This window comes from Xenopus laevis, chromosome 3L, assembly GCF_017654675.1.
Source record: "Xenopus laevis strain J_2021 chromosome 3L, Xenopus_laevis_v10.1, whole genome shotgun sequence".
Lineage (NCBI taxonomy): Eukaryota > Metazoa > Chordata > Amphibia > Anura > Pipidae > Xenopus > Xenopus laevis.
The window spans coordinates 98,655,256-98,674,484 of NC_054375.1; the positions used below are offsets into that span (position 1 = coordinate 98,655,256).

The 19,229-nt window shown below is 37.7% G+C and overlaps 1 protein-coding gene across 2 annotated transcripts in view; it reads right to left on the bottom strand.

The window, feature by feature from the left end:
- Positions 1–19,229, bottom strand: part of LOC108711307 (leucine-rich repeat and immunoglobulin-like domain-containing nogo receptor-interacting protein 1) — a 136,110-nt gene that overhangs the window by 99,416 nt on the left and 17,465 nt on the right. For both annotated transcript variants that reach the window (XM_041586683.1, XM_041586684.1), the window contains exon 2: positions 12,377–12,437. The gene's annotated coding sequence lies outside the window, so the exon portion shown is untranslated. The remainder of the gene's footprint in view (positions 1–12,376; positions 12,438–19,229) is intronic.

The following is a 19,229-nucleotide window of genomic DNA, read 5'->3' on the forward strand; positions in this document are numbered from 1 at the left end:
GCAGATTGTTCTAATATGAATCACTAATACAGAATACTCACTTAACAACACAGTCAAAGAAGGGGGGGGGCATACAGGAGATGGTTGAGTTTAACAGGATGGGAGATTCAAACTATTGTCAAACTGACCCAATCTTTGCGCAGCACTGTGCGTTGACAGTCTTTTAACCTACCAATCTGCAGTAAAGTAAAATTATAAAAGATGAAAATGGAAGAGAAATAGAGAGCAAAAATTTCAGGAAAGAAAAACCACAGCTATTATACAAGAATATAAAAGTCCCAGGGAGAAAGAAAGAAAATGCATAAGAACAGGAAAAGAGGTGAGATTGCCATAATAGAAAAGGGAGGGGAAGGGGAGAGCAACAGGGAATAGGGAGAGAAAGGCAAAGCAAAATGGATGGAGACAAAATCTGAGAGCATTATAACAGGGAATTAGACAAGGATTAAGAAGATGAATAGGAAAATATAGTGAAGTGTTTAAAAGAGAGGAAAGAGAATCATAAAAGGCAATGTAAGGAGGAGAGCAAATAGACTACGTGACAAAAAAGGAGAAGAAAGCAAGAAAGGGAAAGAAGAATAAGATCATTATACAGAAATGAAGACCCAGGATGGTCAGATTCAGGTTAAATAAAGTAGTAAAAATAACAAATCAGATAATGTTCTGGCCATTAATTGACAGACAGGAATCATAGAAAAGTTATGTTGAATAGCGGAGACAGTCTCCCATTGATATTGTACATGCATTGGGCCAGATTTAATCCAGTCATCTCAAGATTTAACTTGTGAAAACTCATTGACGGAATTAAAGTTGAGGAGAAATAACTTTTCTCCTAATTCATTTCCAGTTTTTTCCCCCATAGACGTCAAATGATAAACCATGAGATAAGTTTTTCTGAATTGAATTGCATCTCAAGTTTTCATGTGATAAACCTTTTTCTCACTGAATTGAATCTGGCCCATTATTGTTAGCCAACAGAAATCTTCTAACCTGTCCGATCGACTAAGTGACCGATCGCCATGGTACAAAAATTGGCAAATACTGTTGTGTGTTACACTTGGACTTGTTTGTAAATAGGCTGCATGAGGTATTGTTATCTATCTAAAAGCACTGCACATCTAATTTTATATATGGCTGCCAAGAGTTCTGATGTCAAGATAGAACTGGCCAATTAATTGTTTACAATAACATTCGCAGTCTAGAAAGGTCAAAACTTGAGCCCAAATGCTGCCTGAGAATAAGGTATCATATCTCCTTTCCACACATTGCAAGTTAGATGACTGCTGAAAATCCCATTAAAGCCAAGGTTTTATAGCAAGGTTTGACTGAAGGAAATAAAAATCATAAAAACATTATTTACAGGTTATATTGCTTGTAATTAATTTTTCATAAACCTCATATTCCACCCCAGCCTAAAATTCTATTTCCTTCTATCCCTTTTTGTATCACATATTAAAAACAACAAATGTATCCTCTACAAATTAAAAAAAGGAAAACAATCCATGAAATGTATAATTAATAATCATTTCATCTGAAAACTGATCAGAATATCCCTCTAGCAATGGGAGGCAGTGGCGGAACTACCGGGGGAGCAGGGGGTGCGAGCGGGCCAGGGCCCACACCCCCTCAGGGCCCCCCGGCAGCGCCGCACGCCACTGAAATCAACCCGGCAGCGCGCTGTACGGAGTGGGGCGGGCCCGGGTGCGCATCACGCACCAGGGCCCGACCCCCTCTAGGAACGCTGCTGATGGGAGGATAGTCAGCTGTTCAGCTAGCTACTATTTTACAGGCAACACGTCCTACAACAATCTAAAATCTAAAACTACTAATACAACCATCTGTAAAGACTTATGGCTTTCACTTTTCTAAAAAGTAACAAGACGGGTATACTTATATTTCAACTGATAATTTATATGTTACGAGCATCCAAATTCCACATTCCAATTCCACCTACAATGTGAAAATCTGAAAGAGTGACAGAGTTCTGCAGCATGTAGTGAGGCGATTTTTTGACCACGCCCATTTTGTGGCCACACCTCCCTAGATACCATGTCTGTTTTACAAAATTTGGCAGGTTATGGAAAGTTTGAACACATTTCTGGGGGTTTTAGGGCCATTTTTTATGTGTTATTACAGTTTTGCTAATAAAGGTGAATTGCCCTTGAGCTGTAAGTCTCAGTTCTCCCAAGAGACCTGCTTATCTTAAATTGTTACAATCGTATCTTTGCTTATCTTACAGGTGCTGAGTATTCTGAGCTCTGCCAAAAAGCCCCTTGTTTAATTAAGTTTTAGAAAATTTGTATCTTTTTCTGGCGTCAGTGCTGGAGATCAAACAGAAACTTGGGAAATTCCAGTAGCAATCCGGGACTGCGGGCTGAGCTGTCAAAATCGGAACAGTCCCACAAAAAACGGGACAGTTAGGAGGTATGCATTCCATATTTCAGAAATATTTTGGGCAATTTGTTAATCTAAGTTCTTTTTAATAGTGCAAAAAGAAGAAGAAGACACCACAGAGTATATATATAGAACTAAACATTTCCATCATTGTCATTTTTATAACTAGGGAAAGCCTATGTAATCATAAAACTGAAAACATTTTCCCATTTGTGACACTTTATAAATAGGCCCCACAGTGTTCCTCACTCAGGAGTGAAATGGAACATTGTTTTTATGACAGCTAGAACTACTCATAAGCTACATGTAGTTGGCTGAAATGTCAACATTTGTGAATCAATACTTGAATAAATTGTGACTACTAACATTGTCATTTATAAAGTCTTGTGGCATTCACTGTTCTATAAATACTTTAAAGGTAAGCTAACATAAAAGGAACTGATGACTTACATATTTAGAACTGTAAATAGCAAATGCAATGTTAATATTTCCTAATAATAAAAATAACTGCTTACTCTATGATTACAAGTCATAGATTTTGAAGTTCTAATGATCATGGATATACTACATGAGACATGTTTAAACATATTTATTTTACTTTACTTTACATTCCCTGTTTGTCCCAGTTGTTACTTGAACTATTTACCACCTGATATGGCAATACATATACTGATAAAATCTGATTTTTGGAACATGAGCGGTGTCCTGATGCTTCCAACCAATATCCATGTTTTATGGATGTTGATCAGTTTGCAGAGGGCATGTTTGAAATTTAATCTATGACATACCTCCCAACTGTTCCGTTTTTCGCAGGACAGTCCAGATTTTGACAGCTCAACCGGCATTCACGGATAGTTACTGAAATGTCCCGACTTTCTCTTTGACCTCCTGCACTGAACAGCCAGAAAGATACATTTCTTAAACTTAATTGGCTTTTGGCAGAGAGTACAGAATATGTGGCAGGTGCACTTGGATACTTTTGTAACAATTTAATATAAGCAAAGAAGCAATTGTAACAATTTAAAATAAGCAGGTCTCTTGGAGAAACTGTGACTTGCAGCTTAAAGGGCAATTCACCTTCATTAGCAAAACTGTAATAACAAAAAAACACAGAAATGTGTACAAACTTTCATAACCTGCCAAATGTTGTAAAATGAACATGGTAATTAGTGGGAGTAGCAACAAAAATGGGCGTGGGCAAAACATTTTAGCCGCACTCCATGAGCCAAATCTTTTTGTCCCTCTTTCTAAACGTATAACTATACCCACTTTTTTCTTTTTTAAAGGAAAGCTTTAATTACTGGGGGTTGCCAAATGTTAAGCACCGCTCAGTGATTATAATCCCATACCTGATACCCCAGGCTTGTGCTTCTGTTACCAGAAAACAGAACCAGCCCAGGATACTTCTGAACAAGCATAACAGACTGATAGACTTCTTCCCCTTCTTCTTTCTCTAATGGCTCCTTACCGGAGCATGAGCAGAAGAGTGAAAAAGTATTTTTTCCATGCATGCACAACCACCGAGAAGAAGGAAGAACCAGGAAGATAATCACTCTGTGGTGCTCCCTGAGAAGTACCCTGGGCTGGTGCAGTTTTCTGTTAACAGAAGCACCAACCTGGGGTCTCAGTTTAGTGATTATAATCACTAATATTTGGCAACCCCAGCTTGCCTTCTCCTCTAAGATCTCTATCTAGAAAAAAAAATTCACTGGCATAAATGCAATTCTAATAATACTTTTGTATAATGGTAGGGCAAAGTGATATTCATGTCCTATCAGTGCTTTTGGTATATTTAATTTACTTTAAATGAAAAGATGTTGTATAAGATGGTCTGAAAAAAGTGTGAAATATAAAATGTCGATAGTTCTGCAACCGTAATATGTGTGTGTATGCATGTATGTAATGTACCTTTACATTTATGTTAAATCTAGCTATATTAGACAGTACTAAGGAACCAATGACAATATAAAGACATTAGCATGTAAATTTGTATCTAGGTCAGGGAACTACAAGGTGACTTTTAATATCCCTATATATAACAGCAGGGGGCTGGCTCTTATAATTTGTAAAGTTTTCTAGACTTGTGCTTTGTGTCGAAATGGGGACTAAAGGGACATAGATGGACAGGGAACTAAGGATTTATTTACTACAAAGTGGGGCTTTAATCAACAGTATGCAGTGTACATGTCAACTATAGCAGTAATAGGTTGGACCAATGAATAGCAGTGAGGCTTATTGTTAACTTCAGGCTTGTAACACAGTATTTCAGATCACACAGTATTTTACAGGAGCCTCTGTATGGAATATATTTGTGTCCGTTTGTTACACGCGGCAGAGCTGTCTATCTAAAAGGATGGAATATCATCAGTTAAATAATATTTAATAAAATATATTGGAAATAAGGTATGACTGTTACTCTCACCACTCATTCATAATAGAATAGACACTTATGCTACTAACCAGAGGCTGGGCTGAATTCAGGAGAAAAGGATAGAGGAATCCTCCAAAAAAATGAAGACAAAAAGCATACAGTAGATGCTTTTCCATTTTTCAGGAAACCAGAAAAAAATGGTGTCAAATCCAGGAAAAATCAGGATAAAATATTCTGCATAATATATAGCTGGGACAACAAAAAAAGAGATGTAAAATCAAGGAAAACTAAAAATCAGTGGATGTAAAATTGAGGTTATACTGTATGTTACTTCAGGGTGCCCTCCATCATGACATGGACTACAGCTATTGCTCAGGGGCTCATTTATTGTCTGTTGAAAATGTTTTTATTGTTTTCCACGTTAAACAAGCAGGAATTTCAACAAAAGATCAAAGCAGAACAATGAGGCACACCAATACAACTTGTAGCAAAAATGCCTAATAGGAAAATGAAGAGTAAATATGATTGGTGAAGCCATCTAAGTTGTTCGACAGATTAAAATAATTAAATTAAAATCTAATCATATAACCAAGCAACCAAACCACCAAACAACGCTCAGCGAATGTTACTAATTTTTAAAATTGTACCAGCATAAAGCAACGGCTGTAAACAAAGAAAATATATAAACATATCTATTGAACCAGGGCTCATTTATTAATTATTGTTTTTTTCTGGTCGAGGTTTTTAGGGGGGAAAAACTTGAATTTTTAGAGATGTATTATACCCCAAAGATGAAAATCTGAATCTGAAAAAACGCCATCTCAAACCTGTCAAGGTCAGGTAGAAGTCAATGGTAGATGTCCCTGAAGTTGTTTCTTGACATTGTGATCTGCACTGGATAACCTGAAATGGTTGGGGTTTCATCTGATAATCTGAAAAAGTCTAGTTTTCTCAGTAAAAACTCAATTGAATCAAGTTTTCACAGCATCAGTCGCACAATACAAATTGCTGCTTGATTTTGTTGCGATGTTTTGTTGCTACGATTTTTTTGAGAAAAATTAGTTAAATGAGTTCAATTCATGGAAGGGAGTTTGGTTGGCTTTATTTTCTTAAAAAAATGAGATTAATTCGAGTTTTAGTAAATCAGTCCCCTAGGGTTGAAAATGTTAGTCTTTCACTAATTGTTGGTGTTATATTTGTAGCATGGGTCAGTTTCTCAAGCATGTAAGCAAAATGCTTGCTGCAACTGTGTCAATGTATTGGTGCAAGATTTTGATGACTATTGATTAGAAAATCAAACAGTACACTGACCCCTGTGCCTGATGGAAGAATCAGCTATAAAGCCAAACTATATGTGAAAGGGGTTGTTCACCTTTGAGATAACTTTTAGTATGAAGTAGAGGGTGATATTCTGAGAAACTTTGCAATTAAAGGTTTTTGAGTAATTTAGCTTTTTATTCAGCAGCACTTCAATTTGCATTGTAAGCATTCTGATAGCTAGGGACCAAATTACCCTAGCAACCATGCACTAATGTGAATAACAAACTGGAATATGAATAGAATAGGCCTGTTAGAAAGATGATGAATAAAAAAGTAGCAATAACATTACATTTGTAGCCTTACAGAGCATTTGTTTTTAGATGGGGTCAGTGACGCCTATTTGAAAGCTGCAATGATTCAGAAGAAAAAGGCAAATAACTATTCATCTATAAAAAAATAGATAATGAAGACCAATTAAAAAGTTGCTTAGAATTGCCCATTCTATAACATATTTAAAGTTAACTTAAAGATGAACCACTCCTTTAATGCTGGCACCACCCTCTTATATATCAAAGTACAGAAGCCATGTTTTAAATAATTCAACTATACACAGAACATGAAGCCGCTGCACTCATGCCTGTAAGCAACTCATCTATAAATGGCCCTACAGTTCCACCCCCAGAGCCACATATGAAGAATGTGGAAGAAATGCAGTGCTATGAAAATAACCAGATAGGCTGATACCAGTTTTAGAGTGCTGCATCAGAAAATACAGAATGCACTATACTAAATCAGCACATAAAGATTGCACAGCGTTACATCAATATATAGAGACTTCATTGCATTGTAATAAATCAGCCCAAATAGACTGTGCATTGCTATATCAATACACAGAATACACACACAACTGAATCAGCATAAAGTGCATACAATCCCAGCAATGAAAAAGTACTGTCTTGTAAATCACAACTGAAAAATGCGTCTACCCATTGTTATTTCATTATGACAGAGGATACTTACTTGCTCAGCACTATGAGAATTGAATTTTGAAAAGTACTTAAAATTATTAGAGGGTTTGAAGTCTCAGAACAAAAATTATACAAAATGCTTTTAAGTATTGCAGAATAAAAGAATGGCTACACCTTATCCCAAATATAGCACTAAACCAAGATGTTCACACACACAACTCAACCCAGAATAGCAGGAAGCAAAGGGCAGTGGCACACAAGTCCATTCACTGGCCATTCACTCCAATGGGAAACAAGTGACGTCACTGGTACTAGACCTTTTAAGGCTAGGCTAAAAAGTGGCAGTACCAGCGCTGCCACGCTTTTATTTTTTAGGCTGCCGTCAGCCTTAGGGATTTACCACAGGTCGTAGTTTCCTTTTTAAATTCTTTGTACAGGAATGGGATCTGCTATCCAGAAACATATTATCCAGAAAGGCCATTTTTCTCTGTAATAATAAAACCTTGTACTTGATCCTTATAAAATATAATTAATCCTTATTGGTGGCAAAACAATCCTATTTAGGTTTATTTAAAGGAGAAGGAAAGGTTAAAACTAAGTAAGCATTATCAGAAAGGTCTATGTAAATACACCAGTAAACCCTGAAAGTAAAGTCTCATGCACAATTGTGGCTAATCTATTGCCAATAAACTGCCTCGGTAGCTTTTCTTCTCCTTTAAAGGAGAATTCAACCCCCTAGGCGCAAAAAACCCTCCCCTCCTTCTTTTTTGGAAACTTTATGACTTTCGGCGCATGCGCAGTAGATCCGAACAGGAAAATGCCTCCTACTGCACATGCGCCACCAAATGCCAATGACTACAGGAAGAAGAGCGCTTGGGAGAAGATGGCTGCCATGAACTCCGCTGGAGAGGACCTAGAAGGAGGGGTAAATAACAAGTTAGGGGCATTTGCCCGGGGGGGGAGGTAGGCCGGTAGGAGGAGGGAGGGGAGCCTATGCAGGGGAGGGATTTTTGCGCCTAGGGGGTTGAATTCTCCTTTAACATTTAAACTGACTTTAGCAGAGATCTAAATTCCAGAAAGGGCCCTTATCTGGAAAACTCCAGGTCCTGTGCATTCTGGATAACAGGTCCCATACCTGTGCATGTATATATATTAGGGATGCACCGAATCCAAGATTTGGCCGGGATTTGGCCTACTACAGCAGGATTCAGATTCGGCCAAATCATTCTGCCAGACCGAACCGAATCCTAATTTGCATAGGCAAATTAGGGGCGGGAAGGGGAAATTGCGTGACTTTTTGTCTAAAAACATGGAAGAAAAATTTTTTTGCCCTTCCCACCCGTAATTTGCATATGTAAATTAGGATTTGATTCGGTATTCAGACGAATCTTTTGCAAAGGATTCACAGGTTCAGCCAAATTCAAAATAGTGGATTCGGTGCATCCATAATATATATATATATCTATATATATATATATAGTATATATATGTGTGTGTGTGTGTAATTTCTATATTACTAAATAGTGCTATGCTGTGCTTGTTTTGACAGCTGCATTATATACATGATGTTGGTTCATTGTGCTTTTGTTCAGATTTCTTTTTTTCTCAGATAATCAATCATTAAAGCTACTGATGCATGGTTTTGTTGTTGTAATGTAAACAATAAAATGCCTTCCAGATTAAGAATCATTGATCTTGCATTGATTATTAATGCTTGTGTGAATACTGTCATAAAACATATGCAGTAATATACCACACATGGTACAAGCTAGGAAATACGCTTCCACAAATTATGCAGCAAACATGCAGTTGGGGTTTTATGTTAAAACAGACAGTTTGACCCATTTTTTACTATTTAACCCCAAATGAAGCTAGGTATAGAAATATGTCTGCTTAGGGTCTTCAGTAAAGGATGACAAACCTTTATGAATGTTTTACCTGTTTGTGTAATTTATTGCATACAGTTTTTATACTCGTTGTGTAATAGGTAAATCTAAAGTGCTGCACTGAACCATTTTTTTTTTAAACTCAGACCCGCAACCCACACCTGAACCTACAACCCACATTTTTACCTGCTTGGACCCGCTATCTGGCTGACCAATAACCCAAATTGCTGTTGCTGTAAACTGGAAGTGACATCATCAGAAGTGGTGGAGCATAAAAAAAGTTTTAAAAAATGTGTAATGGAGTAAAATTTGCTATAAATAAGATTTGTGACCCACAAATCCTTAGACCCACCAACCCACATCTATACCTGCACCCGAAAGTCCTATCTGCAGGTTATTCACTTTTTTGCAGGTAACCTGCGAGTACCAAGCCCACTACAGGACTCTAGGTAAAACCCTGCTAAAATTCACCATTTCACTACATTTAACCCCTACATAAATAAATGTTAATAATAATAATAATATTAATAAATAATAATACTTGGCTTTTCTAGTGTGGCTCATTTATCAACACTGGGCAAATTTGCCCATGGGCAGTGACCCATGGCAACCAATCAGATTGCTGCATTCATTGTACTGCTTGCAGCTGGCTTTAAAAAGCTAATCACTGATTGGTTGCTATAGGTAACTGCCCGTGGGCAAATTTGCCCAGTGTTGATAAATGAGTATGTCCTAAGGTGCAAAAAGGGTCTGCAAATTCAAAAGCAAATTTTTCCACTGGTATAGGAATTATTAACGTAAGGGTCAGAAAAAAAAATTAAGTTCTTATATTGTATAATGTATAGTCTCAATGATCCCCTTAATTACGGTGAAATACCATCCTACTACAGACAAAGGGCCGATTCACTAAAGGTCAAAGTGGCTAACACTAGCGACTTTTGCCAGAAATCACATTCGCAGTGACATTGGCAATTCACTAACAGGCGTAGGCATCAATTGGCTAGCGAAAGAGACCGTCGCTAGCATTCGTTCACATTCTTTCGCCAGGCTACTTTTCCCTCTAGCTAATGGTCATTTCTCCACAAATTCAGTAAAGTGCGGATTTTACTGAACCTTACCTCTTTTGCCAGATTTGATTTTACCACCTCAGACCAGGTGAAGTGCTTAAAAGAAGCTAGATCTTTCTCAATCTTCTGTTACTTACATCATATCCTGTGTTTCGAAAATGCATTAAAGTTCAAAAAACGCAGGCGACTTTTCCTTTTTTTAAGCGGGATTGCCTGTAAAAGTCCTAACAAACTTTTTTTGGGTAACTGGTTTTCTCCAGACATTTCCTAACATATGGAACATTCATTTTACAGTGGGCTCATGTGTAGGGCATTATATACAGTAAATTCTCTTGTCTTTATTAAGGTTTCCTGGACATTTGTAATAAAAAGCGGTAACTTCAAGCATTTTCTCCAACATTTATAATAACATACAACTTTAAATTACCTGCCGCATGCAAAGTGACCTAAGCACAAGATCACTAGTGAATTGTCGCTAGGCACAAACGAACGATAGCTCATCTTTGCTAAGTAAGGCTAGCGAAAAGTCGCCAGCATTCAGTGTCCAGGGCACAACTTTGCATATTAGTGAATTATCCTAGTGGCAGCAAATTTGCGCCTGGCGAAGTGGCGTGAAGTGGTGCGTTGTGTGCGAATCGGTCGCTGACGACAATTCCCCCTATAGTGAATCTGCCCCAAAGTTGTTAAAAAAACAACAAAACCAAAGCTTGTGTTGCAATGCTGACTTCCAGGTTTAACACAGATCCTCTAAGAAAAAGATCAGGAAATGCTGTACTAGTAAATGCCTACCGTATACACACACCAGCACAGTGCTGCACTTCACAGCAATACCAACGTGGTTGGGGGAGTTTGATCCTAGCAAATTAATACAACAATGTGACTTGTGGCATCATGGAAGTTGTAGGGCTCTTAGAAACAGGTGTTTTCCTGCATCTGCCTTCCATTGTGTTACACTCTATTGTAAATTTGATAGAAACAAAAATATAAAGCATTTTTATTGGTGAATAAACACAAGAATATCAGATGCCTAATATTAGAAAAAAGACGAACAAAAAAAGAGCAACAGGGAATATAGATAGGGTCATGATATTTCAATACTCCATATGCTCACCTAAAATGCTCTCAGTACGGCAATAAGGTAAGAAATCATGGACAGGAAATAGAAATAAAGTAAACTATAAACTTTATTAACAAATAGCCAAAGTCTTGACATAGGCAGACTCCAGAAATCAATTAATACTTTTTCACACATATTCATAGTTGGGGGGGGGGGGGTGGCAGAGTGCCTTGCTGTTTTCACAGATTTAAAGGCACTAAGGCTTCAAATTTGGTTCAGCTGAACACTCACATCTTCTTGTCCTCATGTAGGTTGATTTTTTTTTACTACAGTGGTTTTGTAAAACCAGGTTAGGTGGCAAGTTTTATCTTTGCAAAAAACAGGATTATTGGGGAAAAGTACAGGAGGGAAAAAAGCAATCCGTGCAAAAAAAGTAACATTAATATCTCACATTTACTTACGATTACCCAAATCCAAGCTGCAATAAATAATAAATCTGTCCCTTAGGATTTGGCCAAATCTCAACTCTGCATTCCCAAATCAAATGCTAGATTTGGTGCAGCCGTATTCTGTATGTATGGCTAATTCTAAAATTATTATTCATAAGGATGTATATTACAACATATTGTTTCTTCTTTTTTCTCCTTCTCCCTGAAGCTATTACTATGTTTTGGCTTAGACTCCCTGGATAGAATTTAAGGGTAATATAGGGAAAAAAGTATTGAAAGTACAGGATATGGTAAAGACAGTTTAGGAATGCACTGAATCCACTAAATATTTAACCAAATACCAAACTAAACATAAACCTTAATCTACATATTACAATTTGAGAAAAATATTTTAAAAAACGTCAACAGAAATTGTCACATTCAATGGAGCAGCAAAGTCACATGCCTTTAGGGGTTTCAATGTGATTTGGCACCTAGGATTAGGCTGTATCTAAACCGTACAAAAAGGGCTGAGATTTGGCAGAATCCTGTATTTAGTGCATCCCTAGAAAAGGTATGTACTGAATAATGAATATGAATAAATTTGTAGCTGACAGTGCAAATTCTTCTGCTGGCTATACAAAATTAAAATCCACTTTAATTTGAACACAATGCCAAAACACTCCTCTCAACAGCCTCATTGGACTTTCTACGGTTTACTGTAAATATATGTCTCAGATTCTCTCCCAGAATCCCATAAAAGATCCTGTTGATAGGTATATCAACAGTCCATTATTTGAATATTTCCTCTACCTCTAATAGCCACTTCTAGCCCTTAAAAAATGGTGCAAAAAATGTAGGGATCTGTATATTGCTAGAAACAAGCATTAGATTCTTTTGTTTTATTTTCCAGTTACATATATTCGGTAAAGACAAATGACTTATTACCTGTCAGGTGCAATTTCACACAGATAATTCCAACAGAGGAGAGGAAGATGGTCTGCAAGGCCTACAAAAGCAAAACAAGTGTTAGCCATGACGGAAACGACAACTGACGTGACATGAAACATTCTAACATTATAAGATAGTAGTACATGCCAAGCCCCAGGATCTACAGTAAGTGCCGCTTCTTTAGTGTAAACAACCCCAACGTAGCCAACCTTTACACATAACTGAGAATTTTCATTCCAGTACCCCCAGGTCCTTCTCCAATAAGGATGTGTCTAATCCCATTAAGGGTATGCATGGCTTGCTTATTTTAAATCCCAAATGCATATGAATGAAATGTGCATTAAACAAATGTATAGTATTTTTTCCATCTTCCATTGGTTATGGATCATCCATTGCAGTTGCAGAAGTCTTCTATAATTTAACCCAACCCACAAATTATACATATTAGTATTTATAAATATATTTTGCATTTGGGCTAAGTGGAGCATGCACTGAAATCTATCAGCATAGAAAAGTTCCTGCTAAAATGCTAGGAAAACTGTGTTGCTGCAAATGTATTAAATTGTAACACTTTAGCGAGTCTTCGACCAAGCTTACTGAGCTGCTGCTTGCAAACAATAGGGGAAGAAACAAAATTGATTTTTAAAATTAACATTTTAGGAAAACAAAAAAAGCTATTTCAAAGAGTTATTATTTTGTTAAATGAGCACTAAAGCCTAACTAGGCTAGAACTGTTGTACATTATGTTTTGGGCTTCTGTACCAACCCAAGGCAACCACCACCCTTTAGCAGTAAAGGTCTGTGTCTCTGAAGATGTCCCAGTAGCTCTCCATCTTCTTTTCTGCTGATTCACTGCACATGCTCTGTGCTGCTGTCACTTACTGAGCTTAGGGACCCACTCACAATATACAGTACACATAGAATATAAATGTCCAAAGCACATACACTGTAAAATTCTGCACAAACTAAAATTCTGAGTGCGTGGCCAGACAACTAAGTTCTTCCCTGAGTGGGTGGCTGGGCTGCCTATGAATATTATGTTTATTTGTCACATTAATAAACATGCTTTAATAATCTCTCCTAGAGGCAATTGTGCCCATTGCCCGTGATAGATACAGAATAAAAACTACAAAGCACATTCACTCTCTGCTCCCATGGGTGTCACATTATGCTTTGATCCATATGCAAATGAATAATATATCATGCAATACAATCATCACAGCCTGCTTGAGAGATCTTATCTGCAAATTAGGTCCTAGTTAATTTCACCTAATGAATGACCCTCCTGTTTCAGTGTATGGAATACCTCGGCTGAACAGAAATGGATGGAGACAAATGATAGATGGAATGTGCCTTGTACAGCACACACAACAAACATACGGTACATGAATAGGTATGTAGCAACTATTAAAGCTGTGTAATAAACTAATTTTACCATCTAACGGAGTTAATTACATATGTGGCAGTCATCCCAATTGAAACATATTATATCATCCAGACAAACGACCCAAAGGTCAGTCATGTGCAACAAATCATCAACTGACCACAGATATTACACTTAATTAACCGGATCAATGGCGCTAATAACAATAAATAACTAGATAGTGGCAAAATCACTGTTTATCAACAGAATATGCACTGTTTCTTTCTATGAAATATAAATTTTAAAACTTTGTCAAACAATGCCATATTGACATATGTCAGTGCAATATATGGCACCATAAAAACATTGTCCTATACAAGAACTATTAAATGCAATGCAATGTAAATGGGGCACATTTACTAAGGGTCGAATATCGAGGGTTAATAAACCCTCGAATTCGACCCTCAAAGTAAAATAAATCCTACGAATTTGAATATTGGATTCAAAGGATTTACCGCAAATCCTACGAACGATCGAAGGAAAAATCGTTAGATCAAACAATGAAATCGTTCGAATCGAACAATTCAAAGGATTTTAATCGATCGATCGAAGAATGAAATCCTTCGAATCTAACGATTCAAAGGATTTTCCTTCGATCAAAAAAACCTTAGAAATGTGATGGGGAAGGTCCCCATAGGCTAACATTGCACCTCGGTAGGTTTAAACTGCCAAAGTATGTAGTCAAAGTTTTCTTTTAAAGAGACAGTACTTCGACTATCGAATGGGATGAATAGTCGAACGATTTTTAGTACGAATCATTCGAATCGAAGTCGAAGGTCGTAGTAGCCTATTCGATGGTCGAAGTACACAAAAAAATACTTCGAAATTTGAAGTTTTTTTACTTCAAATGTGCCCCTATGTGTGCTTACGTCAGATTGTACTTTAGCCAATTTGTAATAAAGGTATGGGATCTGTTATCCGGAAACCCATGACCCAGAAAGCTTTTATAAGCAAGCTTTAGGCTTCTTTCTCCCATGGACATCAACCAATAATTAAATCTTCTTTTTCTCTGTTCTCTGTATAACTAAGATAGAATTAATCCTTATTGGAGGCAAAACAATAGTATTAGGTTTATTTAATCTTGAATTGATTTTTAGCAGATATGTATTTTGATCCAAATTACAGAAAGATCTCTTATCTGGAAAACAACAGGTTATAGGTGATTAGTTTTTCTAAAGGGAGGATGTTGTTAACCACATGGTTCCAAAGTGTAGGTGTGGATACAAAACAGCGCAGAGGTTCTGCTGCAAAAGTGCCTTTATTTACAAGCACTTTTGCAGCAGAACCTCTGCGCTGTTTTGTATCCACACCTACACTTTGGCACCACATATTGATGGCTCTGGATGGAAGCAAGGTGCTGCGATACCAGAATTAATACACAGAGGGAAAAAGTACCAGTTTATTGCATTTACTAGATGTTGTTAACCAGGTTAAGTCTTTTTACTGTGGTTTGTATTACTGATCCATTTCATTAAATCTGTTCTACTCATGTTTCTAGAGAAATGTCATCCACTAATCCCTAGACACAAATTTCAGAGGAACAGAGAACAGCAAATGCAAAGTTTTATGGTATCAGGTTCTTTCTCTTGTTGTCTTATCACTTGTAAATTATTTTAAATTGTATCATTTTTTCCTTTGCTGATATATAGAGATGAAAAGGATCATCGTCTATCCCAAAAAGAATTATTTGCCACTCCCTAAAGGCTTTTCATAAGGTCATGGGAGCTCCTGGACCAATACATTTTATAATTTATAAACCAGCTGGGGGGGGGTAAACTCTACAATAACTTTTCAAGCAAAGGGTGGCTGTTTTATGAATGTATGTGCTTTAATTAAGGATACCAATAGAACTGAATGTCTTGACTATGCCCTATGTTTTTCAGTTGTTCAAACATGGGAAATCTGTTACCATTGAATTAAACATTTTTGTAATGGCTATTGAAAAAATCTTGTAAATTGCAGAAATGTGGCTTCTCTATTGGGGTAATTGTGAGGAGGTCAGTGGGGTAGATGTCCAAATGATTTCAGTTGTGGCTTTCCAAACGCTATGTAGTCAGTGCAGTCAGCTAGGTAGTAAATGGAAAATAAAGGCCACCTCTGTTGCAATCAAATGTGAACTGAGGAATATTTAATTTTGTATAGCCGTGTAGGATAGAATATCATCTTATAGACCCCATATAGCTGATGGTAACCAAGACAATATTGATGTGGCTGGTTTACAGTCTGCTGCCACTGGAATAAAATGTTTTCAATGTATTTGAATGCATTGTGAACAATAGTAATCCCTAAGGGCATCGACATACATGCGGTTCACGCCGGGGTTTTTAAAAACAGCCAACCACCCCATAAATACACTAAGCGGTTGCAAACTTATGCAATGGCACACTAGGCTAGAGTATTTACGTGGCGGTTGGCTTTTTTAAGAAAAGCCAGCAGCATAAAAATGCATGTGTGTCCATGCCCTAAAATATTATTTTCATACTCTACTGATTACATGGGGTACGAGGCGAAGGTAGCCATGGTAAAAACAAAATAATTATCTGCTTTATAATAGTAAAGTATATGAATTTTAAAACAAAATAGGCAGAGTATATTTTCCTTTGACTTTTGGCTCAAGGCTGAAAATGTAGGTAAGTAAAAGGCAACATGTACTAACGGGGAACTACTTTCTGCTGTTTTTATTCACAATTATGCTTCTGGCATCCAGAGCCTTCTAGAGGACTCACAGCATACTGAACACATAGAGACTGTATATATCAATCAGGATAAGGATGAAATCATTTCAAAGAGCTTATAAGCGAGCTTTCGGCTTCTTTCCCTCCAAAGCCAAGGCTTGTTGCTCCACACTTGGGCTGAGCTGACTGTGTTTCCCTTAAACAGAAATATTAATATACAGCTATGAGCAAGAAACACCCTCAATCTACTAAGGATTTGAAATGTGGTAATCAGCAATGTCAGCTGCTCCAGCAATGAAAGGGTGATGATATCATCTTAAACTGTACACATCTCTGAATACAGTAACTATTGTGAGTTCATGGGGTTAGCACTGTGCTTTCAGAGTGGAAACAAGCTGTCCCATGGGGGGTAGCAGAGACACTGGAGCGTTCGGAGTTAACTCTGTCATTAGGCCTAATTAGCTTTATGTTTACTTGCAAACAATACAGACCCTAGTGTTTATCAGGCAATGCAACTAGAAAAAGACCCAGAAACACAGGAATACAGACTGGAAACATGGAGATAGCAGCTGGTAATGTCATTTTGGGATGCACAACAGGATACCTTCTAGGAGCAGCAGTAGAGCCATTTCTGGAAAAAACAGAAATATCAAGAGAGGGCTCTGTGTTTGAGATGTTTTCCACAGCTTCTGGTAACTGCAGGAATAAATTTACAATTTGCAGTGGTAGAAATGGAGGACTATAAGAAACATTTATCTTTGCTATTGCCGGTGTCTCTTCTCCTCTTATTAAACACGATAACCTTGTCTCTTTCTCTGTTCGTCCCTTCTCGCTGTTTTTCACTATTTCCTGCTTTTGCTGTTTCTGTTACTGTCAATGCAAGTCTCTCTTGCGTTCCTCACTGGCATCCCTTTATTTCACACCTAACCTCCCTCCTCTCTGCCTCAGCCGGCCCATTATCTTTCCCTAGTTAACGAGAGGAATGCAAAAGGGAGAATCGTATAGTTATTTTACAACATTCACATGGCTCAAGTACAGATTTGTATCTGTATTCTCCCTTTCCTTTGTCAGTAGGTGTTGGAACAGCTTTATTGTTTTTAAATGAACTAAATGTGCTTAAGGGAATGTGTCTAAGGGCTACGGCACACATGATGTTTGACTGCCTCTAGTGAGAAGCAAAGATCAAAATGCTGGGAAATGCTTTCCCACTCACTGCAATAAACCATTTGCCTCTCTCACTGCAGTCACTGAAAGAGACCTCTGGTGATTCCTGGTGACACGATGACAATTTCTAGTTCACCTAGCCCTAAAAAAAGGCATAAAGCAATGCAATGCTCTGTATTCCAAACTGAAGCCTATCCCGGAGTCCAAATTTATCTCAATATTCTCTGAGAAAAAACTCTGACCAAATCTGCACAAATTTTTTGCCTTATTTTTTAATACACTTTTCCGCAAATTTTGTTTGTGAAAAAATCGTGAAAAAAACGAATCGTACGTGTTTTCCACCCGAAAACCGCGAAATCTTCGGATTATTGCACGAAACCCAGCGCAGATCAAAAAATCTTTGGGACTTCTCCCATTGACTTATATACTATATATTTACTGTACTTATTCAGATTCTCACTTTTTCCATCCTTGGGGTATAATAAATCCTGAAAAATTTGTTTTTTCCACAAAAAATTCAGATTTTATACAAAAAAAAAATGTTTTTTCAGGTTTTTGACATTCAGAGTTTAGTAAATAACCTCCGTAGCCTCTAGGCCGGAAAGACAGAAAACATATTTTTTTGTTTCTTTAGGGCTCAGGGACAGGGGTATACCATATTCATTGACTATTAGGCTAAGGCAGAGGCACAATGGGGCAAATTCACAAATGACGAAGCGCCTAACGCTAGCGTGAATGCGCCAGTGTAGCGCATTTTCGTTAATTCGCTGATTCACTAACGGACGCTGGCGTAAATTCGCAAGTGTTACTTCGCACCCTTACGCCTGGCGAATTTGCGCAACGGACGTAACTATTTCACTTACGCACAAATTATTCTGAAAGCTACCTTTTACGCCAGACTTCCTTCGACACCTCAGACCAGGCGTAGTGCAATAGAGTAGATAGGGATTGCTTCAAAAAAAGTTAAAAAATTTTCTAAGTCCTAAAAAACGCTGGCGTTTTTTCTTTTTTTATGGGTGATAGGCTGAAAAAGATCGAAAAATTTTTTGGGGCTACCCTCCTTCCCCCCTACATTTCCTAACTCATGGCACCTTAACTATACAGTGGGCACATCTGTAGGGCAAAATAAAAAAATTTCCCAGGCTTGTGTAGTGCTGCTACATATACCTCCATTGTAACTTGAATTTGGCGCCGTATGCAAATTAACCATCGCTAGCGTAACTTTGCTTTGCTTGGCGAATTAACGCTAGCACAACTTCGCAACCTTACACTTCCCCTGAGCGCAACTTCGGATTTTAGTGAATTTGCATAGCGCTGGCGAAAATACGCCTGGCGAAGTGCGGCGAAGCGGACGCTGGCGCAACAACGAATCTTAGTGAATGTCCCACTATATGCTGTGCAAGTGATAGAACCAAAGAGTTAATTGTCTTTGTCCCCTCAAATATTCTGAAACGTGACCTATAAACACCTATAGCTTACCTCTTGGAAGGTAAGGCTGCTTCACTTGTGTGCTCCAAGGCCAAGCAATAATACTGGCTAGAACAGGGGTCCCCAACCTTTTTTTACCTGTGAGCCACATTCAAATGTA